Source organism: Numida meleagris, chromosome 12 (genome assembly GCF_002078875.1).
Source record: "Numida meleagris isolate 19003 breed g44 Domestic line chromosome 12, NumMel1.0, whole genome shotgun sequence".
Taxonomy (NCBI): domain Eukaryota; kingdom Metazoa; phylum Chordata; class Aves; order Galliformes; family Numididae; genus Numida; species Numida meleagris.
Window position 1 is genome coordinate 2221674 of NC_034420.1, and position 26616 is coordinate 2248289.

A 26616-nucleotide genomic window follows, 5' to 3' on the forward strand; every position below is an offset into this window, starting at 1 on the left:
AGTTATAGTGGTTGGCAGGGAGGTGGCTCGTGACATCATAAGGCCATGGTAATGTGACCCTAAGAATGTCCCATGGCAACCAAAACATGGCTTGTTGTGCACGGGGAGGCTATGGCCTGACAGCTGCCCTACTTGTCACCAGTGGGATTCTGCAGGGCTCCATTTTAAGGCCATTTCTCTTTAATCTGTTCACTGTTGATTCCAGTAAGGATCTGGAAGTTGTATGAGGTAAATCTGTGGATGATGCCATGCTGGGAGGAGTGTTGACTCCATTGAGGGTAGAGAGGCCTTGCACCAAGATCTGGACAAATTTTAGAGTGGTCCTCATCTGCATGAAGAAGAGCAAGTGCTGGGTTCTGCACCTGGGATGGGGCAGCCCTGGTTCTGTGTACAGACTGGGGGGCGAGGGGCTGGAGAGCAGCCCCACAAAAAGGGATCTGGGCATTCTGGTTGGTGGCAACCTGAATCTGAGCTACAGTGCGCCCTGGCAGCCACTGTCACCACTGCTGAAATGCACCACCTCACTGTGCTCATATCCACTGTTTGGCCTCATCATAGTTCATCAAGTGTTGATGAATTCCGCATGGAGTTCAGTTACACCGCTTTGCTTCGTGAGCCCTTCCATGTTGGATGTCGTTTTGTCAGTCTGCCCCTTTGCTGCCTTCTGTCACACAGCAACAAAATGTGATGGAATATTGTGAGGTTCAACCTCTACTGCCATCCCACCAAAATCCACCTTTGAAATGTTTGTGCCTATCTAATAAAATAGGAGGCACTACTGTAAGATCAGTCCTCGTACACATCGGTAATGTATACAACTATGTACACATTTGTATAGATTACAGCAGAGGTGAATATGTATTTGCTAACCTTTTTTCTTGTTGGTTCCATCTATTCATCTGCTTACCACAATAGAGTTTCCCATTAGATCCGTTTATTCCCTAGCGTTTGCTAGGTTGCTAACATTCAGGAGCTTTGGCTCCCCTTCTCTCCTTTTCATGGACAGACAAGTTTTAAAAATATGGCCATTATGAAGCTAAGATGGGAGCTTGTTCCAGGGGAGTTAGAGGATACATGACTGCCTGTGGTCTGCTGCTAAAGTAAATGCAACTACAAACTGATCCTATGGGAAAATATCAGAGCAGAGATGTGCTGTTCTTCTGTTTGCCCTGGTGGTGCACAGGTTCTGGCTGCTTCCTCAGCTTTCTCCAGAGTTGCAAGGTATTGAGTTTTCCTTGAAATGCTGTCTCATTACTGCTGAAGGCGGTGGCATAAGAATTATTTATTTTCTTACCTAATTAGCACTCTCTTCTCTTTGTGCTTTAACTGTTGATTAATTTTTTCTGGGGACTATGCTTGTTAGACTTGGAAGACTTCCCAGGTGTTACAGTATGTGTATAGGAATATACTTAGGAAAAGGTATATTAGTTTTTGAGAGTGGATCTCTTTTATTGAACTAGTAAGTCTTAAAATTTTGATAGCAAACAATACTGATTTATATGCAACCAGATTAGAGTTTGGAAATAGGAACATGATTGCTGGCACATCTGTTTTTTGTGACTGTAAGCTACAGTGTTCAGCTTGGGTAGTGGTAGGCTTATCTCTGTATTTGAAAGCCAATGCTGTGTTGCATTTAGAGCTTAATACAAATAAGCAGATTTTTTTTGTGTTTCAGTGAGTGAGTGTAATTGCTGGCAGATGTGAGTTTAGGTTAGTGTTCCCAAGTTACTCACCATTTACAGAGTTCCCCTGAAACCATGCTGCAGCACCAGCCTCTGCGGTTCAGGGACCGCAGGGTGAAGGCTGCTCTCCTCTAATAGGAGCGGACAATGGAGGCAAGAGCTGTGCTTAGAAAGGGCAGTGCTGTAATACCCCTAACGCCTCACAGTGCTGGCAGGCATCCTAGCTGTTTTTAGTGGAAAAAATGCAGCTTTGACAGTTTATTGTATATCTTGATCTTCCAGGCATTAGTCTGGTTTGCTCTAGGTGCCATGCTAGCGCACGGTTAGTAGGTCAGGATTACTGTCAAGTTTACAGCCTGTCCTTGTGTTGTTCTAGAAGCCCTTTACTGCTGTGTGACGTTGCATCTCACTGAAAGGTAATGGTAAGAGAATCTCATCATTTTTATTAAAACACTGCTCTGGAAATTTGATTTACTGACTTGAATAAAGATTTTCTTTCCCCATCGTGTATTTGATACGAGAGAAGTCGGAAGAAATCTGTATTTTCACACATCCGAGTGAATGTGAAATAGCTGCTAGCTCATTTCTAAGGCAGTTAGTTGAAGTGCTCTAAAACAGGACAATTTCACTAGTGAAATGGTGTTCTGTGACCAGTCTGTAGAATCTGTTAAATGATTTGTCTTCATGTGGCTTAGTAGAGTCTGGTGCAATTGAGAAGACTTGCCAAGTATTTACTACGTATCTAGAATCAGGAAGAGAAATCATTTTTTATTGCTAAAGGATCTGAATAAATGGTTTGAATGCGCAACTGACTGCAGGCTATCGAAGGAGAATCGTGTTGCTTCACTCTCCAGCAAGGCAGCACTTTATGTATCAGCATGTGTAGATTTTTCTTTCTCATCTTGTATTTTCAGGGAGCCTGAAAATGGTGGTGCCCTGGCTGATGGATATCCTTGACCCTGTTTGGAGCGTATAGCTCATTTCTGCAGCTTCTTCCCCTTCCTTTACAGCTTCACCAGATGTAATCATGTCAAAACTGAATTGAGTCTCATTCCTTTAAAAACAGTCCCTGGGGTATAGCTGGAGGGAAATGGTCACCATTTGAATTTTCGGAGCAGCGCCTTGAGCAACAAATGTGCCAGAGTTCTTTTATAGAAACAAGAAGAGTTGGATTGATGGCCCAGATTTTCAGGAGAGATGGTAATAGATGTGTGTGTCAGCAGGGAGAAGATCCATTTGTATGGATCTTTACATATAAATATGCATGCTAGAAAAGTACTAATACCAACTTATTTAACGTATAAATAGAGATGAAGTGGAATACTCTGAGCCTAGAGACAAATTGGATGTGGCTTTTGTCAGAATAGCAATACATCAGACTGGTTCTGAAAGCACAGAGGAATTGCTTGAATTTCTGTTATATTGGCCCACAGTGATTCAAATAACCCAGAGAAACACAGAAGGATACTGTAATTTATCGTATAAAGTAGATAATTTTATTCAGTATGAAAACTTACGTACCTTCTTTCTCCTCAATGTGTGCTGCTGCAGCTAAGCAGCTCAGTGTCAAGTACAAATATGAAACAAGTTTTTGTGGTTGAACTGAAACCAGTAGGACTTGTTTACATGCTACTGATCACAGTGGCTTTCTCCAGTGGGTGCAGCTATATTTAGTTGCAGTATCAAATTTGCTGCTATAAATGAAATTATTTCTCAGTTCTTTTCCTAAAAATGTTGCACACAAAGCTCAAAACCTCAACATCAGTTTAAAAAACAACAAAAAATAGGACCATAAAACCTGTGATGCTTAGCTTCCTTAGGTTGTATTTTTTTTTAATATACACATGATAGTTGTTTCCCAGCGTTATTATGTCAGCTCCATTTGTGCTGCAAGATAGATGTAGGAAATTTTGTGTAAATACACTCCATCAGGAAGCCATTGTGTCACCTTGAGTTCGTTAAGATGTTCACTGCAATGTAGCAAGGTTGGCAAGGCCATCATGGAACAAACCTCCATGACTTATAAATTACAGATGTCGAGGCTTTAGGAAAGTTGGTGAAGTACTTTATGGGTCACCCCTATTTGTGCTACCGCGGATGCCTTGCCTCACAGGTTTCCTTTATGTCAGTCTGTCCATATTCTGCATATTATTGCAGTGAATAAAGAAGCCACTGTATGTTTAGCTGAGTAGGATATTAAATGTAGTTTGGGGGGTTGCCTCAGAACAGAGGAAGTGAAGATGCACTAAATAAAATAAGAATGTTTAATGGGTGCAGAGTTTTCTGGAAGGAGTGCCTGTAACTGACTGACAACATAAAGACACCTGAGGTACATTGCCATTGTGCAAGTGGCAGTGCAAAATGTACAGGATGGAATAGTGCTTGCATGGAAGAACATGCTGTTTAACTGGAACAGGGCAGGAGAACGAAGGTGATGGTATTTACGATTCAGAAGTAGGAAGCTGAGGCCTGGAAGAGGCAGATGAAGTAGCCAAATTTAAACAAAGTTTATAATCAGTGAGAAACCTGGAAGCAGATTTCAGGCAATGCTCTGGGCAACAGCTCACTCTCCTTCACTCCTGATTAACACAACTTGGTTAATAACAGAATGAAACATAACTTGATGCCTGTGTATCTTCATTTGGATATAGGGAAAAAGTCTTTTACAGTGAGAGTGGCGAGGCACTGGAAGAGGTGCCTAGAGATGTGGTTGTTGCCCATCCCTGGAGAATTTCAAGGTGAGGCTGGATCAGGTCCCAGGCATCCTGATCTAACTGTGGTGTCCCTGTTTGTTGCAGGGGAGTTGGACTAGATGGCCTTTAAGGCCCCTTCCAACGCTAAGGATTCTATGGTTCATTCCTCCTAGAGCTTGAAAGAAGCAGAGTTTAATACTTTGAGCAAAGAAATTCATCCTGTGGTGTTGAAAACACAACAGTAAGTGTGTTAATGTCTGGTACTGTCCTTAATTTTTATTTGTAATTCTGGCTGTGTGTTTGGAGCTTAAGAATTCTTCAATATACATGCATGCTATTTTATCATCAGTGAAATGTTGAAGAGTGTGATTCAGTACCTGGCCATTACTCCAGTGTTGTAAACTAATGTTTAAACTTATAGACTGCGTCAGAAATAGGAGCTGAATGCAGTATGTATGCAGCAGAAGCCTGCAGAGGAAGCTGGGCCTTTGAGAACACAGAGCACTGCAGTGATGATGCCAGCCAGATCCCTGGACAGCAGGACAGCAAACGGTCGGTTTTGAATTTAGTTAATTTCCTAATGAAATTCCAGGCAGCGATCATCAAGCAGATCTGCTAATTTCAACTGAGCTGTTACAATTTAATTCATTTTATTTTGTATTTAACTGTTTTCAGGAAAAATGCACCACCTTCTGAAAAGCTATAGAGTTGACTGAGATATGCAAAGTATTAAAATGTGTGGAAACTTATGTGGGTACTGAGACTCTCTGAAAACTTGTGGCTTCCTCTCCTTTGTGTCATGCAGCTGGGATTTTTGTTTCAAGTAATGATTTCTCTTTCCGACACCTGATGTAAATAGCTGTGTTGTAGCTTTGACCAAGTTTGTCAAAGACCCCAGACCTACCAGCGCAATAAGAAACGTAGACATGGAAGGAGGTTCAAATACTTCTGTACAGTATTTCTAGATAAACAGACCAGGCAAGTCAGGATGAAATTTTCATCCTAAATATATTACAAGTGATGCCGGTAGTGCTGCCTATAGTTAAACTTGCCTCACATTTCCCATTACAAGACCCTGTTTTCAGTGGCATCTAACTTGGCCAAATTTTAACTGTTTGGGCTGAAACTTTCCATGCTGAATGTCTGCTTCAGATGAATTGTTTGGAAAGCTTAAACAAAAAATGGTTTCGCCATTTCTGGGAATGAAATTAAGAGAAAAATATTTTCTTTTGCCATGCAAACTTAATTCTGGCATTTCCTGAGTTTTGAGTGCTTGGTCTGTAGCCTTGATGATTTTGTGTATGTATATTTACATTTCCTTCAGAAAAGGAAAGTTTATAACATAATGCCTACATGCATACATTCGGATAACTAAAGAATGTTTTAGTTGATGTGAAAACTGTAAATAATTAACTTGCATTAGAAACAAATTACTTTGATTTATTGTTTATCCTTGGGAAATCACTTGAGGCCTGATTTCAGCAAGCTTATCTCTCATGAGGGACTGTGTTGTGTGTAAGTTCTAAAACTGGTCTCTCAGTCTTTTTACTCCAGTTATTTTTATATGAATTATAGCTCATGCTTTTCTTCTGCACAGTTTGCTGCCAGGCGGAATTAAAGTTCACAGGCATTTTGATTTGCGTTACTGTAAATACCCTGTATCACCCAAATCGACCTTAGTAACAGGTTTGATCTCTAGCTGATTCCAACTGGGGGGGGGTCTTTCACTGGGTTCTGTGCCAAGGTCTGGTGCACATTCATTACTTTGTCTCTAGGTAATAAGACTATCCAGAAACCTAGTTTTAATTCGAGCTATAATGATTTATGCTAGCCAAAATTTGACTTGCTACTAACCAAGTCTCTCACTCCTCCTTTAATTTTTAATTTTTTTTTTTTTTAAATTAAAGGAATGTCCCAAAGCATAGATTTAAGAAAATTAGAGGAGAAGAGAAACTGTAATAGGCGCTGAGCATGCTTAGGAAAAGGATTATTTCTCTAGATGCATATAAAACAGAAAGGTAAGGTATCAGCCACTGGTACGTGTACAACAGGTGGTTCAAAGAGTGCAATTAAATGAAGTTTTGTCCTACTGGCTACAAACTTCTTAATGAAGAATGAACTTTCCTGCTTGGAATATAGTTTATCAGTGATAGACACTGCTCCTTTGGTCCTCTTTGTGCCTGTTAACACTCATGTGGTGTCTAGTACATCTGAAAATGTTGCTGGAGCCTTTGGGGCTGTTACATGTGAGTATTTATTCTTTTTCCATTTGTTTTTTCCCCTTTTACCTCCATGCCTGTTGGTTACTTCTGACTATAGCTGAGAGCTGGTGTAGTCCTACAAACAAACCCGTGCTTTTTATTCATGCTGGAAGAACTGAAGCAGGGGAAGGAAGCAATTAAAGCTCTTCCCTCAATGTAGGTCGTTTCCAGAGAGTCAAGCTGGTATATGGCATCTAGAGAAAATACATGGATATCTATTAAAGAGAGACACTGTCTGCAAGCACTGCTTGTGTCACATTGCCACATGATCCTCAAAGGAGCCCTCGAGCTCCCTTCCTATATCCAAGTAATGTAGATACTGGTGGTGCTAAGAACTTCAGACTATCTTCACATTTCCCAGCTTTTTACTTTAGATTATTTTTTATTGTTTGTTTGTCATTGCTCACCTATCCAAAGTATTTCAGAGAACTGTATTCTTCTGACAAGGCAGAGTTTGTAGTTGAGGCTTGGTTGGGATCCTTCATTTTTTCAAACAAGAGCTTTGCTGGATTGCAGTCTGGAAATGAAAAAAATCCTGGGGGACTTTTGTATTGTAGCTCCTAAAAGCCTCAGCACAGTTCTGGGACCATCTCTGTTAACCTGGGCTAGAAAAGAGTCTTTGAAGTTCTTACAGTTTAATTGGAAAAGCAGACAGAGGGTGAGGACAGTGAGGCACAAAAGTGAAAAACTCCGTTGAATGCTATGTATCTGGTCACGACAGTGATAGGTTTTTCCCTTTTGGTGTGGGGTGAAGATACAGGCCGGTTGTAGAGCCATGCTGAGTGATTAGCTGCTGAACTCATCTGAAAAAAGAAGAGTCTGTTTCACAAACAACAGGAGAAAACAAAGAGTAGCTGGAGAATGCAGGTGTATGTGCATATGGTGTTGTCCTGCAGAACAAAGAGATGCTCAGGCTTGTGACTGCCCTGGAAACCGTTCCAGTAACGAAAATGTAACCTGCATCTTCAGGCCCCTGATAAATCAGATTATCTAGTTATACGTGGGAATGGTCATTGTAGTGTTAAAGGTAAGCTCTATTTTTGTTACATGTTTGACAACAATTACTGGACTTTTTTTTTTTTAACAAAAAAATAAGTGTTTCTGCTTGAAGTATTTGTGAAGTAATAAGATGGATTTTCCTGGAGAGGAGAGTTGCTGGGGAATCAGGCAGGTGTGTAAATTATATCATTTGTTGTGCTAATATTGTTATTGCCAGGATTTTTTAGTTGCGCTGCCCAGGAAATTCTTTTGAAAAAGATAGTGCCAGCTTGATACATTTTTCTGTATTATTGGCAAACTCTGTGACAATAATGAAATTACTTTCTGTCTCTGTGCTGTGGGCCCAAGGCAAGGCTTTCTGCTTTTCACAGCTTTTTGTGTACTTACCGCTGAGTAAAGTTATCTCTAGATGAATGTATTTTGATCATAAGGTGCATCTCTGTAAATTACCTTAACTCCCTCCTGAGGCTGGTAACAGCTGCACTCAGGCTTGGTGCAGCCTTCCCTCTTCTAATGGTGGTCATTTTCCATTTAGAAAAAAAAATCCAACACAAAAAACCTTATCCCTATCCTATCAAGGAAGGAATTACCAGAGGACTATAAACTGCATTCCCACTTCAAAGCCTTCTGAGCTAACTTGGATGAGATTCCTGTCTTGAACACTCTCCTGTGGAAGGGCTCTATCCAGCAGCTAACAAGCTTGGCCCCGTTGTGTCTCTGAACTCGATCCCTCAAAAATGGGAGTGGTGGTACACAGTGAAGGGGAAGTTGTTTGCATAGCATTTCTCTTGAAATGACTCTGTCTCGCTCTGTTCCTAAACCACGTGTACATTCTTTCAATTTAAATTTCAGTGGATGTGGTATTTTCCTTCACTTCCTCCCCTGAATGGGTGTTGACATGCTATTAAACAGCTGCCTTGCTCTGCTCCGGAGATAGGTGCTCTTCCAGAGGCTGAAGCAACTCCTGCAAGCATCCAGCTTGTCTTATTAAACTGTTGGGATTGCTCAAGACCAAAGTTACAGAGGAATGCTGTGTCTATGTGGCAAATGAACTGGAAAAGGTACTTTATTGTATATGTGGAATTAGGCTTCCAACATGTATCTATTACAGCCATCAGACCTCACTGTACAGCTTTGTTCTCAATGCAAAGGATTATTGAAGCAATTTTACACCTTTCTTGATGGAAATTCAAATATATAAATAAAAATCTGATTACTGAATAAGAGCCTTAAGAAATTAGGCTGTCTTCAGGACTATTTCTTGGAAGAAGTACGGCAGCAGGGCCAACATGAGAATAACTGTAGAGAAGTGGTCAGTATGTGGTGGTGGTACTTTCCCAGCTGTTCACTGGGCTTTTCTTTAGTTTGTAGCCTCTTAAGCAAGGGAATGATCTTTCATTCTTATTTCTACAGTCCCCTAAGTATGTGTGATCTGGAATAGTGCAGTAATATAAATAATAGCTGAAATCTTGTGATGGGCTGCCAAGGGAAGTCCTGTGTTTGGACACATAGTTGTATCTTTCTAGGGGAACCTGTTGCTCATCATTTTTTCTGGAAACAGGCTTCAGAAAGGTTTATTGGCAGAGAGGGTTTACAGTATTATTTTAAGACATCAATGAACCATAGTGTTCCTTTATTATAATGTAAAGCAGTGTCAGTTTTGGGTTTTATAATGCATTTAAGTGCAATTGGGGTCTTCATGAGCATAATACCAATGATTATACTAGAAGAAGGGCAGCACGTAAGTTGAAGATGAGTTGAAGTTGGGCATTATGTACTGATTTCCCAAGAGGACTCTCCTTCACAGTATGGAGAAGTAATTTCTATATTCATCTGTTTTCATTGTGAGCTAATTACTAAGTATATTAGTAGCTTAATTTAGTTTATAATTTGTTAATTTGTTTTTGATTATGTTCCCAGAATGGGGGATAAACTTGAATTAGAGTATTTGAATATTTGAGTACTGGGATAAGAAAAAAATTTCTAAATCAAGAAATAAGATGATACTACTTATCTAGCATAAGAAGCAGGCCAGATAGGAAAATGTCGTGGTTACAAATACTTTGAAAAAACATTTCCACTCTGCTGTACCTGCTGCCATTGTGAACTTCAGAGTTTCTTATAATGTGAAGATAAAGATTTTAAAGGTTGCTGTGGTGAGACGTCAGTTCCTTTGGTACAAATCCTGGTGATCCCAGTCAGGATCTTTCCTTCCTGATGCCCCCATGCTTTTTAGGAAAGCCGAAAACATGCAACAGTCATTCTCAAAAACAAAACAAACCCCATGATAGAAAACAACCCAGTTTTGAGGGAACCACACTTAGCTTTATGAACTGCTTACAAACACTGCCAGATTTCCCAAGAGGCTGACAACGTTTGCCAGGCACTGACTGATGTTGTATTGTAGGCCAAACACTTGACGATATTTATGTTATCTGTCAAGTGGTTCACAATGTTTAATAACATCTGCTAAGTGCTGCTCTGGGATGTTAATGATGTACTCAGCAAGGACCTGAGGAACTCTGCAACTTCGACCGGCTGGTTGGCCGCACTTGTGCTGTCCACCGAGACGCACCCAGCGTGTATATGGAACATCTACATTGCTGATGCTGCTTCAGACCGTAAAGATTATCATGTCTGTCAGGAGCTTCTGTCTAGGTAAGGGATTTTTTTTCACTAAAGCTAAATAGCTGTTCTGTAGGCCCTGAACCGGTGTGTCATTGTCTTTTTGAAAAACATTGATTGCCCTTACAATTAAGGTATTGAGCTCATGCTTGGGACCTGTAAAATTAACCACCTTTTTCATACAACCTTGTTTAAGTTGCTTAAGCTCCTCATGTCTTACTTGTTCTCTGTGTGCATTAGGGATTCTCACGGCCTTCAGGATGTAGTTTCTATTGTTGTGTGTTTGTATAGTGTCAAGTCTGGTAGTCCTGGCTGAAGTTACATTGTCTGGAAGCTGTTGTTAATTCAGATATTCAGCCTCCAGCGTGTACTTCCTGCTGTGGTTACAGATGGATTCTGTGCTGTTAGTTGCATGTAAATAATTTTTGTGCTTTATGGACCTTGTACAGCAATTTAAGAGCCTTGTGAATGGAAGGCTTTATAAAAACGTAGGTAGTAATTACAATGCGGAAGGATACGAACGGTGACTTTAGTCATGTGGGACGCAGAGGTGGAAGTCATCACTCCAAGAAGCAGGAAAGGGACGTGAGACTTGAGTCAATTAGGAGAACAGCAAAACTGATATATATACTGATACATGTATGTAAGTATGCATATATATATCTACTACACAATATCCAGCTGCACGTGCTGGCCAGAAAGAGTCGTGCATATCTCACAGCTGAACAATGCTCAGTGTGGTGTGAAGCCCTTCAGAGACTTTCATCTTGCAGGGTGTAGTTTTCAGGGCCACATTTTTTTTTTTTCTGAGCGCTCTTCTCTTGTCTGAAATCTTCCTCAACTTCATCACGAACACTGGGGCCTGATTTTGTGGGTCACCTTTTTAATAGCCTTGTATTCTTATGCTAGTAATTTCTTAGGTACAACTCGTTGCAAGTGTGATTTCTTAGATGCATGAGGAACAAACCGCCCCTGCATGTGTCGTGCTTTTGTCATGCAGGTGATGAAAACTGTGTGCAACCCAGGCTCCCACGCCATCATCCAGCAGCCAAACTGAAGCCCACCTGCCTCCTCACTGAGTGTCAAGATGTGCTTTTCACCCTCAATTTCTTTTGTAAGTGAGAAGTAATGCTTTTGGATTTAAAAGAAATACACTAATTGAAGAACGGCATATTATTCAAATGCCTCACAACAATTAGTAACTGCTTGTGGTTGGAGAAGTGAGAAGAGAGATCACTGTGGTGACAACATCTGTTGGTACTGATCCTGTTTTTCCTCAGTCTTGTACTCGGTGTTCCCGCCGCTGTCTAATACTCCAGTTTGTAAGAAGGGAAAAAGGTGTTGGTTGTGCCAAGGTCACAAGATCTGTAGTTAGATTTGTAAGTGCAGCGTCTTCCCTCTCTGTCAAGCTGCTTCTGATGCACAGTCACAGTTTCTTGGATCCCAGTTCAGAGGGCATGACAAGGTCCTGTTCTGAAGCACTGATTTCATTTACTCCCAACAACTGCTTTATTAAGTTTATGAACTATTTTTCTTAACTCCACAAAACTAGGGTTTGACTTACAGGGTGCTGGTTTTACAGTTTGAAAACTTATGCAACGTAAAAAATGACACTTTTACCACGACATCCTCATTATCCATGAACTGCAGTGCCTTCCATAGTACAACTGCAAGGATCCTTTTGAAAGTAACGATCCCCAGCTCGTAGCTGTGAGAAAATTAAAGCATTTAGCCGTTGCTGGGATGCATTCCATAATAAGGAAAACTTTCAACTCTGCTGAAAGCAGTTTTTTACTTGGTTCTTAAATTGAGGAGATAAAGAGGCATGAACTGATCAAACTGGCTTTCCGCTCTTCCTCCTCCTTCTCTTCCTCTTCCCACTTTCTCCTCTTCCTCCTCTTCCCATGAGAGCTGTGTAGAATTCCCCAGGTCTGCATGGCAGAAGCATGCTGCAACTCAGCAATGCTTTTCCTTTGCTCGAGTGTGCTCTGAGTGATGCTCCCATACTTCTCAGCTGGTTGCCCAAGGTAGCTCTGCTTTTCTGGGTATTACTGGGCACGTTATCTAATCCTGTTTTGTAATTGTTGTGTTTCTTCTGGTATAATGAGAAAAGGCAGGTGGTTTTCTTACAGAGCTGCAGGTGTTTGTTCACCTCCTATGTTTTTCTTGCAGGAGAAACATGTACAGGGCTGTCACTGTGAGCTGATGGTCAGGCTCTGATATTCAGCTAAAAGCTGCTCATCAAAAATGCTCATGTGCAGAATTTGCAATGCTGCGTATCTGCAGTTGGTAGAAATAAGAGATGAAGAACCTTTTTAAGTGTTAAACTGATTTATATTTTAACAATGTCAATAGGAATTTGGACATGTAATCCTCAATTGTGCTATATCAGGTAGTTTAAGTAAAAGATACTTATTTCTCCTTACAAACTGCTTCCATCATTCCCCAGAAAGCATCAGCAGTGCTACTAGTATAATGCACCTTGCTTAACTAATTACTTTCATTGTGCCAGATGGGTGCAAATGGGCAGCTCTATTCCTTGGAGACCATTGTGTTGCAGAGGCATTGAAATGACTTCTAAAAAGGCAGAAAGAGTAGCTGAGATTGAAAGGTGCTTCTTGAGGACACAGTTGTCTTTAGACTTCTGGGGATGCTGAAGTGGGGAATGGGCTTCCCTTCTTTTTAATCACAGATTTTTAAAAGCAGTCCTGGAAATACATTATATTGGCACACATTGCTGATATAAGGAGCTTCTGTCCGTTATAAAGAATAAAGCTTAAACTTCAAAACCTGATGCTGAATTTAGGTTTAGATTTATCTTTCCAAATATCATAGAATCAAAAGTGAGAAATCTGCCAGGAAATATTTTTCTGCTTTATTTCAGATATTGTATTGTATTGTATTGCCATATTGTAAATGTAAAGCAGAGTTTTAATGTGAAATGATGCAAAAGGTCTTCGCTTTCCTGACTGCTGGATAGGTGCTCCCTGTACAGTTCCCTATATACAGTTGAACATGTGGGTCCTGTTATTTCGTCTTGCAACAGTGTACTTGAGTAATGGGATGTTTTTAACCTCAGTAATTCATCTTGCCCTTCTCAAACAAAGGAGGAGAGAAAGGATGTGCTGCACTCCACCCATCTCTGCTTTTGCACAGTGCAATGAATGTAGCCAGTATGTCCAGAGACAAGGCCGGATGGAGTGGTATAGCCTTCCAGAGCCAACTGGTGTTTTTCATGTGTGTGAAGGTTTGGTTTTTCTCCTGATTGAAATCACAATAGAGTGCTACACTCCTACAACTCAGCTTTTTTTGGATCATTGCATCTCACTATAAACAATGAGGTTTGAAAACTGAATTGTGAGTAGTCCAGCAAGCTTATTCCCTTAGGCCATGGCATTGAGAACATTTAACAGCTAGCAGCAGTAGGACCAACAGTTTTTTTTGCGTGTGTGCACTTCTACAAATAGAGGGAACTAGGAAGGGAACAGTGACTTACTGTCTTTTTTGTTCTGTTCTTCGGTCAGCACAAAGCTGCAGAAGAGTGCAACAGATCTCCTTAGGAGACTGAGTTACATTTCTAATTATGACTGCAACTTCTGAGGCATCCTTAGTCTATAAATATACTGCAGAAATCATGGGTTTTGTTCTGAGATTTGCAGATGAGCCTTGTTTGAGCTGAGGAATCAACAGTTAATTTCTGAGCTCCCTGCTTTACAAAGTCACCTAGTGATCTCTAGAGCATGTTTTGCTGCTGTTCACTTCTGTATGCATGGATAATGGGGAATCTACAGAGATCATAAATAATTCTCTAGATATTTCACTAGGAAGAATGCAGTCATGGTGCTTGTAAAAACTGAGTTCAGTTCTAGCATTGCTGGACAGTCTCATTCCGTGCATAATTGTCTTTGCAGTTGGAAAGCTCTTCTGAATTTGTACCTCTTCTGTATGATTCTCAGCAGCTTTATCCTGCCACTTGGAGAATCTACAGTGTAACTGGAGCACTCTTTGGAAGTCAGCAGTTTGCCATAATAGAAGTGGCATTAACAGGTATCAGACAAATATTTCCGCTTTTATTGAGATGATTCCACTATATTTCCACGTTCTACATGCCACTTCAATATCCAAAGTGAAACCAGAAAGTACATATTTTTTTTCATCTCAAATGTACATGAAGATTATTACAGCACTTTTTAATCTTTTCTATTCTAAAAATCTTCATTTTTTCAAGACTTTTTTTTGGATATTATGTTTGAGTCCTCTTATTCAGTTGTTCACTAGTGTAGTCTTGATTTTGGTATTTGTGAGGAGAAGTTTTCAAAACAGGTTGTAGTATCTGAGCTGAGATCCATCTGATGCTGCGAACGGTGTCTCACAGGCTGTCCTTTGGTTTCTGTCTTTTTCTGCACCATGAAGTTGCTATCTGCCTAGATTCCATGATTATAATGCCAGCATTTTCTATATATCTAGTATCAGACACGAAACATTCTCAGGCTCTGATTTGTGCAGTCTCATTATTCTAGGATATTATTAAATCTTGTATTTTTTCCTGATTGAATGGAATCTCAGTTTTTTCCTAAGCCATTTCTATGTTTGGTTTCTAATCTTCTCTCTCTCTTCGCAGCCCTGGCTTGCTTGGTTTTAACCGTTTGTTTAAGAAGCACGCTCCCTATTTCATCACTGGAGTTATTTGGGAAAACACTAAATAAACTGTAGTAAGGGCAGAACCAAGCCGGGACTCATGCATTGCAGGAATCAGTGTCACCAAATTGGTCAGCATGGTTTTCCACCCAGCTGTGCACATACATCTAGACTAAGAAATGTCCAGAATGACAAAGTGTTGCTAAATCAAGTTACTCCTACTCCTGGTCTCATTGCCCTGTCTGCTGCTCTTGATAATTTAGAGCATGGGCCTCATCTACTGCTTTTCCCCAGCCTACAAAATCTCTCGGTCTGCTCCTGAAGGAAGTGGATTGCTTTGACATGATTTGCTCTTGAGAAGCCCATGTTGGCTGTTAGTCATCAGTCTCTTGCTTACTGTTTGTGTAATGATTTGTTCTAGTATTTTTCCAAGAATTGAAGAGGCAATTGTTTCAATCTCTGAAACTTTCAGACTCTCTCTGAGTGCCCAAGGATGAAATGCCTCTGCGGCCATTGATTTGTGACTTGGGATCTATTTGTATACACACACATTTTTCCCCCAGGCCAACAGAGAGAGTATTTTATCTCTGTCACTTCTGAGTTATCCCACTGTGCTGTTTGTAATTTCATGAACTTGTGACTTGAGTTTTGTTGGCAGTGTAGTTAATTAGCTAGAGCATGTTCCAGACAAAAAAATCTTCATCAAAGTGCTGGGACAAATAGCAGACATTAATGTTTACTATGAAGTGTAAAATACCTCGTTCTAGTTAATTCCGCTTTTGGCACTCTACACTGGTAGTGTTTTTTGTTTAAAAACAAAAGCACAAATTGCAAACAAAATTGTTTTGTTGGCAAATAATGAAATATAAAATGATCTTTCTTTCAAGGCACCAGCGGTTCCTGAAACCAGTCAGTGCCATTTTTCTCTACAGCGGTTGAAATATGTCAGGCAGGTGTTTCAAAAGTCCTTATGCTGCAGGGAAATATACTCTGATGTAATCTGCCTAATTTGACTCTTTGAATTACTTTCAAGAACACTTGCTGTTTGTAATGGAAATAGCTCACCAACCACTTCAGAGAGGACTTTGTAATGTGAGCTGGTAAAACTCTGCAGGTGTAGTGGGTTTTTATTTTATTTAACATCTTAGGTTTGTTTACTTTAATGTGTTACTGAAAAAGTGACATGAAAGTGGTTTAACAAGTCATTTTTCATTTGAAAAATGTTTTCTTATTAACAAAGTTAACATCCAGTATTCTGCAGTAGAACTACCGACTCCAGGAAACCACATTTTGCCCAGGAGAGTATGTTTCCTGAGGCTGAAATTCCCCAAAGGCTTTTGTTTGGGATCGTACATACCTGAGGCATTTAGGCATAAGCATCAATTAAAAAATGGGAAATGATGTTTTCCTTGCTAATTCTTGGCTACTGAATGGAGGTTATTAAAAGCCCTCTGTTCTACCAAAACTCTTTTGTTTTTCTCCTAATGTAAGTTTTTGTGAATTAAATTGGGTTGTCCTTGGGGAAAAAGATCCCAAGATGTCAGAGTTCAGCACTTAACCTATAGAGTTTGGCAGTTGTGCTTGACCAGGAGTTGTATTTTTTGAGGGAGCAGTCATTTATAGAAACAGAAAAACCGTCTTTGATGCCAAATTGAAGATGAGTGTTCAACACGCGGTGCCATTACAGGTAAAAATACTCAGACACCATTTACCAGGCAGAAAATCCAGTGAACACAGATAAGGACCAGTCATTGCAGCTGTTGGTTTCCAGGCACTGCTTCATCACACAAGTGAGCATTCATGTCCAGTTCGAATGTATTGGTTAACTTCTCGGGCATGTCCACTACTAATACTGTATTTCAGTATAGAAAGAAAAAGTAAAAAATTAATGAACAAAAAATGTTTAGTTTTGAGAAGGTGCTGTTTTGCATGATGTTTAGCTGTGGGACATAGCAGGGAGAGCACAGTTCAGGAGATTTTTCTTTAAATGGGCCCTTCCTGTATTTCAGCACGTGCATTGCTAGCTCCAGCTTCCAATATCCAGGCCTTAACGTGGATGGCCTTGTTGGTGCTGTCAGCTTCTGTAGCCAGTATGAAACATCCCGAAGCTGGTTATTTCAGAACTGAAAACAGAGCTCTCGTTTTTCTGTCAAGGCTACCATTTGCCCTTGCCAAGTCTGGAGTTTTAAATCAAAGCCATTTCTGAATTATCCGAGCACAAAAAAAAAAAATCTAAAAAATAAAGTTGACAGCTGTGAGGTTTTCTTTCCACATTCATCTAGCCCAGAAACAGCTGAATGGATTTTATAAGACTTTCCAAAAATATCCCCCTTTACACTTAGGGCAGAGTTAAACAGCAGAAAAACTTAGTAAATCTACTACAACTCGCTTTGTTTTGACAACTCTTGTCTCTTCCTTATTTACCAATTGAAGTAATTTACGCATGTGTTTTGTTGGTACTAATATTTCAGGGATGACTGCTCTTAACACAGGTTTCTGTGTTTACAAAAGGTTGGTTGCCATTCATTATTTCCCAGGGTGAGGAGTGTGGGATTAGTCAGAGGTCAGACCGTGCTGCCATGGCTTGTGAACATTTTCTAGCTGAAGTTAAAACCTGAGGAGCGAGCCGCAGGCTGACAGGACTCTGCCTTGAGTACGAACTGAATCGTGGCAGTGGAAAGAAAGAAAGGGGTAAAAAAAAAAAAAAAGAGCAACAAAACACCACTGCCAACAAAACACACATTCACAAAACCAAATAACAACAAAAACCCCATAAAAACAGATGCATTTCATTTACCAAAAAAGAAAAAAATTGCGAAAGGAAGGAAGACGGCTGATATTTCCATGGATAATTTTTCTGTTGGCCCTCTGTGCCCAAATGGAAGACATTCCTGTCCCAGTAGCTTCATAGAGAGTTTACAAACAAGTTGGAGTGAGGTTCAGTTTCTCCGTATTTGGTGAAACTGTGCAGTAGCTATTTGCATTGGACTGTCTCCATGACCCATGTGCACACCCCACTTCTAATTTGGCAGAAAAAGAGTTAAGAGCCCCTGTGCCTCCTTTACCTGCCCTTTGAATGGGCCCTAATGATTCTGTGCACTATAATGCGATCGCATAAGTGGGAAGCCATAATGAATTGGTTGGTTGCTGGTCCTGCAAGTGTGTGTTTTATTACAATAGGCACATCTGGGGAGCACCTCGTGCTCTGCAGCATCTAGAGAAAAGGACCTGCATTCCAAATCATTGCGGATTTTGACTTGCAAGTCTGTTTTTATGAGGTGTATGTGTGCGCCTGTCCCAGGAGAGTGAGTGCTGTTTCCAAAGGGGCATTTGGATACCATATGCTCCAAAAACGCCGGCTATTGCTCAGAAAAAGCAAAATACCTGCTCTTGGTAAATGCTGCATCCCTTCTTAGTGAGGGGTTTATCTCTGTAACATACTCTGGGAAATGATGAGCAATAGATGAGAAACTTGAGTTGCTGTCTGTGGCCCATTCTGAAATGTAATCTGTTAGCAGGTTTTGAAAAAGAGGTTCCTGGCCATCCAAAGTATTATTTCCTGTGTGTTCAGTCAAAAGCACACTGATGTCACTGAAAATATTTTTGTGTTCTCCAGGTGACATAAATTTGGCCTCATATGAGCTTGGTGACTGCATGACAGCCTTAATATTTCATCTATAAATTTAATGGATTTGGTTGTAAAACAGAACTAGTGCTGGTATTTAGCTTAGATTCACTTTGATTAGGGACTAAGGTATCAAGCAAAAGTCAAAGCACTGATCCTGGGAGTACACAGAGGTGGGGAGCTGCTGGGCAGTGCACTTTGTATTGGCAAAGCATGCATTATGCGATTTAATGTCTCCTGCCAGCTCCCCCTTCAAAAATTGGGCTGTTTTAAAGTCCATCGAGACTACAGAACAATTAATGACATGAGAGGACCTGGTTGCATGGATGCAAATTGGGGTTGTTAGGACCTGAAGCCCAGACTGGTGCTTTGCTCCCCACAGCTGAGCTAGTGCAAGGCTGAGCACCGAGCAGGTGTGCAGTGGGACGGGAGATGCTGCCCTAATGCTCAAAACAGGAAGCGTTTCTATGGGAATTAATTCTGATATGTTGGATTTGGGTGTGGAGAGAGCTGCAAAATCCTTTAGCCTTGTTCTTCCCTCCCTCTTCTGTGTCCTTGTTCATTCTCTAAATAATTTCATGCAAGCAGCTCAAAAAATCCAGTCTTTCAATATGTAGTAGTATACCACAAGGCCATCCTCACTGGTGTTGTGCTGGGTCACAGGACCCCGTGGCAGGGGCAGAAAGCCCATGGGGACACGTGGCAGGAGCAGTAGGGCAGCCTGGGACAGGTCCCTTGGGCTGGGGACAGGGTGGCAGCTGGGCGGCAGGAGCTGCCTCTGGGGAGGGGTCTGGCCCAGGGCAGTGCTCCTCCCCTCTGCAGGAAGCACTGGCCAGTCCAGGGACTTGTTCTTCAAGCCATAGAGTCATAGAATCATTAAGACTGAAAATTAGGTGTGAGCCTAAGTGAGTCTCTCTCTCTTCTTAGATGTGGTGAGCCTGGATGATTGTGTCTTACTGCATTATGGCAATTGTCTCAGTGATGCCAGCTCTAAATTGTCAGCTCAGACAGCTGGACTCGATGGTGTTTGTGGGTCCCTTCCAACTGAACTAACGATTCTGTAGTAAGTTAACTGCAAGTCTTCTGCTCCTTAATGCCTCTGCTCATAAAGCAAGAAATGTGATCAAAATCTTAACTTTCACTGGGAAAGAAGGTGTCTTATTTCTTCCAGCAAATCAAAGAATAAGACACTTTGACATGAGAGTGTTCTGAAAGCAAAAAGGAAAAAAAGAATCCTAAACATTTAGAACTTTTGGAGCCGGTGATAGTGTGGCTGTAGATGTTTTCACAACAGTGGAAAACCACATTGTGTAAAGAAACAGTAACCCACATGGGTGAATGCAAGCAGCAATTTAGATGTACAAGTATGTCTTTTTTCAGCCAAGGAAAAATCCCTGATGGGATCTCACTGGATGATGTGAGGAAACCTGCACTCCAGGACTTGTGTCCATTGCAACCAGAGGATCTCCTCTCTGAGCCTGCCATGGTGGTCACTTCAAGTTCAGGAGGAATCAAGTCTTGCCATGCAGCCCATATCTGTAGCATGATGTAGTGTTTTGGTGAGTCTTCTGGGTATTGGTGTACACACTGAGATTTCAAGCAGTCAGCAAGCAGAAGAAACAAGATTTACCCTTATAATCGAGGAAATTAAAAATTTGGAGCATTATTACATTTTGTTAATGGATCATTACCAAGAACCCGGAGGGTCTGTGCCTTGCTGTTATTTCTGTCCAAGGCACTGGTCAGTGCAGCCTGCTCTGCATTTAGGCTTAAACCCATCCCTGCCAAACTCCTGTGACATTTTATGGACTTTTCACTGTTTTTTTTTTTGTTTTTTTTTTTTTTGTTTTTTTTTTGTTTTTTTAACTTGAAGACATGTTTCCACTGGAAGATTCCTCGTCCTGATTATGAAAATACTGTTTTCTGAGAAGTGAGCGTATTTCTAGCAACACCAGGGAACTTGTTGGCACAAGGCTGAGGATCTGTTTGTTCATTTGTATCACGTAACTCTGTAAGATTTCATAGAAAAAGGCTCTGAGGTTCTTCTCTTGCTCCCAGAGGCAACCTGTGTAGGCATCTTGTGCTTCCCTCCAGGTCTATCCAGACTGCTGCTGCACCTGTGCACGTTGAGGTCCCGAACACTAGAGCATATGTTAACTATGCAGCAAAATCAGAACATTTCACATGTTGTGTAATACAAATAGATCCACTCTTGGTGTGCTAACAGGTTTGTGTACTGTGGCAAGCTGGGGCTTGCTCTCTCTTGCTGCTGCCCAGACCAGTTGCGCTGGGTGGCTGGGCCTTGCTGGTGGTGGCTGGGCTTCTGCCTGTCCCAGTGCTAGCACTACAGCAGCATCCGTAATCCTAGTTTCAAAGTGGTTTTCATTTTCATGTTTGCTATAGAAGGCATGCTTTGTACAAGCAGAAAAATGTCGTCGAATATACAGCAGTAAGATGTAGAAAGTGCAGAAATAAGTATAAAGATTGAACAGCTTTTCTCAACATGTTGGCTTGCCTCAGGTTGGTGTTTCTCATTGCAGTTGTGGCACAACAAAAACGTTGCTGATTTTTTTAAAATGCATTTCACAGTTTTTTCCCCATTACTTGTGTTCAGAAACCATATGCCTCTGTGCACCTGTTTTGTTTAAAATATATTCTTATTCCTCAGAGATGTTTGGGAACAAAAGCCAAGAAGCATCTTTGGGTTCAGCAAACAAAAGACAAATACAAAAAGGATGCACTGTTTTTCTTCCTGAAACTCATGGCTTTAAAATTATTTTTTTGGTGTGTGTTTTGAAACCTGATGTTAATTAAATACTTCTAGTTGCCATTGCTGGGCAAGTTGCTCTTTCTTTTAATGCCCCATCTGCAAAATGGGGATAAATGTTTTCCTACCACATAGAAAAATCATGTTAAAAATGTACAAAATCCAGATACTGACGTAGTGGAGACCATACAAATATCTAAAATAAACACACACCAGGTTTGGAAAATGCCTTTTAATTCTATTGATATTCTTTCTGTCCTTTTTAACAGACTTAGTAATTTGGAGTGTTTCTGTGTTGAGAAAGCCATCAGGGCAGATTAATAACACTCTCGATGTCTTATTTTTGTACGTGGGCAAGCTAATATCATTAATATCTGTCTTGCTTTGGCTGGCTTTGTGTGGATTTTGCACAGTGCACTACATTAAAAAGAGATTACCCTGCTATGACCCACTGAGTTTCCCTTTCCACCCAAAAAAATGTAGGAGAGAGCCAGTACACTTGAGTTCAAATATAAACGGATGTGCTTCACCAGTGCCCTGGTATGCTTTGTAGTCTCTTGACTAAAGCTAGGACTCAGTGCAAGATGTTGCTCTGTTCCAGCCTCAGGGCTGTGGTACCCGATGCAGGGCAGCACCAGGCTCCTACTTTGCTGTGTGCCTCCCAGCCCGGACCGAGCCGGGTTTAGTTCCTGTGCAACCTTCCTGGAGAATTATAATCTGATTCAAAGCTAGGGGCTGAGCATGGCAGCCTTCCCTTTGATTTCTAGAGGCTCTGGACCACGTCTGTTGTGAGCAGAGGTCAGGGTGTCAGTTTTTTGAAGGTTTCTATGGCAGCCTAAAAAACACAGCAACCAGCAACACAAACTTTACTATATTAGCTTAAAACCCAGGGGGAGGTATCAGTGTTGGAAGGTACGCCTCTGTGTTCTCAGGCACTGGGCTACAGAGGCACACAGGGATCTGCTTTGGGTTGAGCTTCAGCACTGTTGCATCAATGTTCATGGACAGAGGTTTGGGCAAAACCTCCCCCAAATTTGCCCCCATGAGTACATGTGGGCCTTCACAGGAGGAACAGAGGGAGACAAAAGTCCTCCCAGCTGGGAGAGCCTCTGGGACCTCCCCACTTTTCTCACCTGTACATGACGAGTCCATTTGCTGCTGCCCATTTTGTCTTCTCTTAGTAAAGTTACTCTTCAAATGGGCTAGATTATTTAGAGTAGTGTTTTGTCTTTATTTATTTTTTATTTTATTAATTTTTATTCACCAGTGTATGTTCTGTCATCCCAACCTTTCTGGGGCCAGGAAGTCTGTTTTCTGTTGGTTCTAGCCATTAGCCAGCTGGAAGGTGCTCCTGTTCCCTGTAGGCGCATGGGTTTAAACTGTACTGTACAAATGTGGCAGAAAATGCCCAATGCTTGGTGAACAGGAAAGAGTTGGTAGTTTCTAATGCTGAGCTAGAAGAAAAAATGAAACCAAATATTAGTAAGACTAACTAAATGACGGAGATTCTTCTAGCATTATTCTTTTCCTCCATTTTGGAGAGAATAGCTACTTATTCTTAATTTTTTTTCTGCAGTGAGAAACATGTGTCTGCTTTTTCCTTCTCTGAACTCCTACATGGGCTTGCTAGTTTGTGAATGCAGTGGGTTCTACTACTCAGGCCATCCATGCATCCAGTTGTATAGGCTTTACAGGCTCCGTGAAGAGGTAGCGTATCTGGGCTAATTGCACTCCAGCAGGGGTTTCATCTTGTTGCTTGTTAAGAGAAAGGAGATGTTGTCTTGAGAGCTGTCACTCTGGTGCCTTTCAAAAGTACGAGATGAACTGGAAAACATCTGATCCAGAGAACAGGGGAGGAGGAGAATGGGGACAGGGAAATGTCAGCTGCTGCTTCATTAATGTTAGTGTTGAAAAAACTTTGTTTTGGATGCAGAAGAACCTCATTAGAACTAAAGCCACTCACTGATAATTAAAACTATTGTTACATCCATATTAGGCAGTTTTTATGGATAGTAACAAATTTCTCTCTACACAGTGCTGCAGTACCTGACAGCTATTCTGCACAGGCTGTAAGTACTTAGCTCATCTACATCAGTGTACCTGCTGCCTTTAGAAGGGTGAAGTCGATTTCTACCACCTCAGCACACAGCTTACAGCTCGAGCTCCCTGTCTGCCCACCCTACAGACACTTCACTATGGCTTAGTTGCTGCACACATTGCTGCTGATAGACCAGGGGTGGTGCATTGTAGAAGAGGATCTTCAGACATTTTGCTTCAGCTTAGCTGTTCTCAAGTGGTATGTAGTGCTGCTGATCTGTGCAGATAGGAAAACAAATACATGTATTCTGCTCCCTTTTTTTTCTTCCCCTCTAGTCTTTATGTGGTGAGCAAGCCTTCAGGTGTCTAGCTGCTGGATCCTTGGTGCGTGAGTCAGTGCAGCTTGCCAGAGGGGACTAGACAGCTTGCTTTGCTTTGGTGGGCTCTCTGCACGCTGAAGATGCTTATGGCTGCCAGGAACCAAGTGTGGCTGAGTGCAGCTACAGCAAAATCCCTCTGTGCTTCTGAAACTGAGAATGCACAGCTGATAGGGTCTGGTCATACCAGAAAGAGGAGATGTGGGCTGTTTAACCGGGGAAACTGAGCATAAACAGCATTCAGATTAAATAGCAGGAAATAGGGATAAATTGCTTTCCAGTGAAAAGGCACAAAAAATTCCCCATGTGAGAATGGGTCAAACCCTGGCATCCCCTTGGGAAGGAGGGAGGAGCATGTGCAGTCTGTATTTCATCCAGAGCTCTGCAGCTTTGGTACCTCTGTGCTTGCTAGCATGGGGGTCTGGTTTGAAGACTAACAGGGAGTGGTGCAGACCTCAGGCTCTTAATCATGCGGCTCTTTCTGGCAGCAGAGCATTTCATTTCTGTCTTGGGAGCTGTTCCCCTGTGGATACCGGGCAGTACGATGGGACATGTCTGTCCTTTTTCTTTTCAGTACACTCATTGTTTACAGACAGCTGAAATGTTACTGGTCTATCCCACCTCCTACATTTGATGAAATGAGAAAGGCAGAGTCATAGCAACCTTCCAGTACATATTTATGACTCACACTTCTTTGATAGAGAACCCATACTTCTAAGTCTGCTGTTGATTTTTTTCACCAGCTCTGTGACTTTGATGTGGCTTGTTGAATGTGCATCATCTCTCTGCCTTCTCTGTCTTTCTTGGCTGTATAGTCCAAACAAGATGTTGCCCATGTGCTCCCTGCTTAAGCATCAGGTCACTGCACTTTTGTGACCTTACAATTGATGCCACCTCCATGGCAAGAGGTACTGTCAAAATATATTGTTGAGGTGCTGCTACTTCTAAGGCATGATACAGTAGTTGTTAAAACGCTTGATATCATGGCAGGATGGGTTAAGAGAGTGCAGTATGGAGTGACCACTGTAATGTATATTCAACGTATGGATTCTTACGTGCTGAGTTCAAAGTAGTAGTGACCCATTGATAGGAACTGGCTGAAGCCCAAGCCTGGGATGCAAAAGCGCTTTGAGTTATGGAGTGTGCAACACTCAGATCCAGACATGGCTTTAGACTTGAGCCTACATCTAGAAGAATTAACTGTTACAAGTACATCCATGGAATTCCTTTAGGATTCTTCCAGCTGTAAGTGCTAAATGTGAATGGTGCCTAGTATAGTGATCAGACTTGAATTCCTTGTTCTAGTACCATGCATTACCAAGAAATACAGGGTTGCTTTCTGTAGAATGGGAAGCATTGCTGTAGTTCTAAGGTACTAGAAGAAAAAGAGTATTTTTCAGTCAACACATTTAAAATGTGTACTTTGCACCGTGAATCTCACAACCTTGATCAGATTTCTCTGATCTAGGACCTGGGTGATTATTAAATGATTTGGTGTAGTCTGACGTTGTGCTGACATTTTGTATCACTCACACCTTTTCTCATCACTGTCTCTCTGTATCACATTTCAGAAGAGGATGCTCAGAAAAGCAAACCCACTTTTTTTGCACGTGAATGATGTAAGTTGCCCAGTTCTCACAGGAGATGTTTTACCCTTGTTACTGTTGGGTTTGTATGGAGATCTGTCAGGAACATCTCCCTGGATTTGCCTGAAATTCTTATTTCATTTGAGAGAAAACAACGATGCATATGAAAGATTTCTTTCAGGTCTTCTCTTTTCTTCCATGTTAATAGAGACCTTGATACTTGTTACTTGCAGATGGAAAGCCACCACAAGAATTATCATTAACAAGGACAACTACTTAAAGGGAGCTTGTGTTCTCTGTATGTTTTGATGCATTGCTCTTCCTGCAGACATGTGAAGTTCCATTGTATGTGGTGGATGGCGTAATTCTTAGACTGAGCGAGCATCAGAAGCTATTCCCGATTTCAAGAGTCCAAATGCTCAATCTGTGCTCTGAGCTGTTTGACAGTCTGCTTGAGACTGTACTGCAAATCAGTGGCAGTGCTGGGCATGTACCTGAGCAGCTTTCTTCCACCTTACCTCGTTCAGAAGTCACATTTTACATGTTTGTAAATGAAATATTTTAAGTGTCTCTGTTGAACAGTTCAGCACTGCAAGGAACTGATCAGTTGAAATAAATATCATAGCTATAGAAATAGTCTGCCTTCATTTCCTTAACCCTGCAGGAAATAGAAGTCAGAGCTTGCAAGAGTTGTTTTGGTGGCCAAACCTGCTGGTCAAGCAGAACTCTTTTCTAGGAAATGTTAATTAGCCAACTGAAATTGAAAGTGTAGAGATGAGACAAATTAAGCATCAGACATTAGCAGCAGTACAGGAAGATGTGTTGAACTGGGATGTAGATTTCGTAAGCAGGAAACTTGCCATGAATATCCAAGTGGGTTTTGATGATAATTGTAAATGTTTCATCTGATGGAGAGAGTGTCTTAAGGAGTCCTCTAAATGTATGATCATTTGCCATTTTTAAGTGCCCTTAAGGAAACTTAAGGAATTCCTTCAAGGGAATTCTGAAAAATACCAAAGTGTGTAAGCTATCATGTAAGGGTGGAGGCTGTGATTAATAAACTAATACAGATCAGAGTAATATTGTTGGCTCAGTTTGGGCAGAAAAAGTAGAGGGCTGAGCGTCCATATGAATTCCTTGTAAGCATACTAAATCAAGGAGGATTTGAACTTAAAATATCAGAATTTGGTAGAAAAGGGCAGGTTAAAATCTGTTTTGAAAATCATTCCCCCAAAATCAAAATTTGTATGCACTTCTAGTTTTTTTTTTTTTGTTTTTTTTTTACATTGTCATCTGCTGCTGCCTTTTCTTTCTGGAGAGCATAGC

General features: G+C 41.2%; 1 long non-coding RNA gene across 1 annotated transcript in view; it reads left to right on the top strand.

Moving 5' to 3' along the window:
- The window catches only part of LOC110405576, a 42935-nt gene continuing 16424 nt past the window's right edge, over positions 106–26616 (top strand). The window contains exon 1 of the long non-coding RNA XR_002442960.1: positions 106–228. This is a non-coding gene — a long non-coding RNA (uncharacterized LOC110405576). The remainder of the gene's footprint in view (positions 229–26616) is intronic.